General features: G+C 38.5%; 1 pseudogene; it reads right to left on the reverse strand.

Annotated features, from left to right (window-relative positions):
- Positions 1–276: 276 nt before the first annotated feature.
- Positions 277–1,211, reverse strand: LOC109561240 (olfactory receptor 2M7-like; annotated as a pseudogene).
- Between the last annotated feature and the right edge of the window lie 1,247 nt (positions 1,212–2,458).

The raw sequence follows: 2,458 nt of genomic DNA on the forward strand, positions 1-2,458 counted from the left end.
GTTGTATATCCCCAAATTCCTGATACCATTTAATAAATCTATAATGTCCTTATTCAAATAATATGTTGTATAATAAAGTCATAATAGGATTGAATATAAAGTAATAATGGCTATTTGACATAGTTTCCTGCAAAACAGAAAAAGTACTTAGTTTCACAGAATAAGTTATTCCAAAAATATGTACATTATAAGTGCTATTTTTAGAACTGAATGGAAAAAGAAGAGTATTAAAGAGAAAAATGTAGAAGAAAGCAAAGAATGCAGATAATTAGCAACTTACTCTCCAGTCTTACCCTTCCTGAAAACCTGGAACACACAGGCCACTTCCTTGTTGCGGAAGCTATAGATGAGGGGATTCAGTGTGGGAGTGAGGATGGTGTAGAAGACAGACATCATCCTGTCCTGGATGGGGGAATGATTAGAAGCAGGCCGCATGTACATAAACAAAACTGCTCCATAGTACGTTCCCACTACCATGAGATGGGAGAACAGGTGGCAAAAGCTCTGTGGCGACCTTTCCCAGATCCCATGAGAATGACAGTCAGAAGAACTCGAGCATAGGAGGCAATGATGATTGCTACAGGGAAAAGAATCATCATTATACAGCAGTAAAAGAAAAGTTCTTCAAATATTGAAGTGTCATTGCATTGGATAACTAGAAGAAAAGGGAAATCACAGAAGAAGCGGGCTATTACCCGGGATCCACAGTAGGAGAAGGAAAATGTAACTACAGCATCAATGACACCATCAGTAGAACCCAGGACCCAGGAAGACGCAGTCATAAGTCCACAAATTTTGAGTCTCATGAGACTGGTGTATCTCAGTGGATGGCATGTAGCAACATCGCAGTCATAAGCCATGACTGCCAAGAGGAAGCATTCACAGCCAGTTAGTGATGCATAAAAGAAAATGTGTGTGGCACAATCTGCCATGGTAATGGACTTGCTACCAGACAGGTAGTTGAAGGCCATCTTGGGGATAGTGGTAGAGATGAGCACAAGGTCCGTAAGAGATAACTGGCTGAGGAGGAAATACATAGGAGTGTGGAGCTGGGCGTTCAGGTAGAGGAAGAGAACCACAAGAGTGTTTCCCATGATGGCCACTGCAGAGACGCCCAAGACCCGAGAGAAGAGGAAGATGTGGGTGGGCCTATGGTCAAAGATTCCCAGCAGTATGAAATCAGAATTAAAGGTCTGAAATTCCCATGCCATGATGAATGTGTTCTTTAACTATTAAAAGAAAATGTATGTTTATTGGTTTGGTAAACATTTCCATAGTGCCTTACAGAGAATATGATTCTGTAAAATTATGTAGGTTTTTAACCAATACGGCATGATGAGATTTAGGAATCTTAGGAATCAAGGAGTATAGTATTAAAGAGAAATAAATCTTCCTGATACCTCCCTCATTTATAAAACTGTGAAATTGCCCCAAGTTCACCTCTAAACATTTTTTTTAATCTCAATTGAAAAATTAGGGTATTAATATGAAATATTATATTTTTGATAAGTTTTCTATATAAAGGAAAATTCTCAAAAGCAAAAACAAAGCATCCCGAAACATCAGAAGTCACTTACCAATAAGTTGACAGAGGAAAAAATATAGTTAAATAAGTATGTGGAATAATGGTAACAAAGAGGGAGAGTAAGATCTAAGCCCTTACTCCTATGGTACTGAGCACTTTTGTTATTAATATAAGTGCTAACAAAAATTAAATACTTGCCAATTATATTACAGTATAGAGTGCTTGGTTTGTAATTTATAGCAAGTATTCAGTACAGTGTGTGAATGAGTTGAAAAGCGATTATATAATTGTGTAACTATAAAGTGTGTGTTCTTTATTTTACACCATGCTGGTGTGGTGTGACTTATTTTCCTCAAAAAGAGATATGTTGAAGTCCTAATAAAGAATATAATTAGTTAAGTTATGGTCTTACTTGAATAGTGTAGACCCTAATTCAATGTAACTGTGTCTTTTAGGAAAATGACCATGTGAAGACAAAGATATAAGGAAAATGGCACGTATTAATGGAAGCAGTGATTGCAGTGATATGTGTATACACATAGATAGAAGTAATATGCATTATATATAATATATATTCTATATATCAGTTCATTTCAGTCGCTCAGTTGTATCCAACCCTTTGCGACCCCATGAATCATAGCACGCCAGGCCTCCCTGTCCATCACCAACTCCCGGAGTTCACTGAGACTAACGTCCATCAATTCAGTGATGCCATCCAGCCATCTCATCCTCTGTCGTCCCCTTCTCCTTCTGCCCTCAATCCCTCCCAGCATCAGAGTCTTTTCCAATGAGTCAACTCTTTGCATGAGGTGGCCAAAGTACTGGAGTTTCAGCTTCAGCATCATTCCTTCCAAAGAAATCCCAGGGCTGATCTCCTTCAGAATGGACTGGTTGGATCTCCTGGCAGTCCAAGGAACTCTCAAGAGTCTTCTC

This window comes from Bos indicus, chromosome 7 (assembly GCF_029378745.1).
Source record: "Bos indicus isolate NIAB-ARS_2022 breed Sahiwal x Tharparkar chromosome 7, NIAB-ARS_B.indTharparkar_mat_pri_1.0, whole genome shotgun sequence".
Classification (NCBI taxonomy): Eukaryota; Metazoa; Chordata; class Mammalia; order Artiodactyla; family Bovidae; genus Bos; species Bos indicus.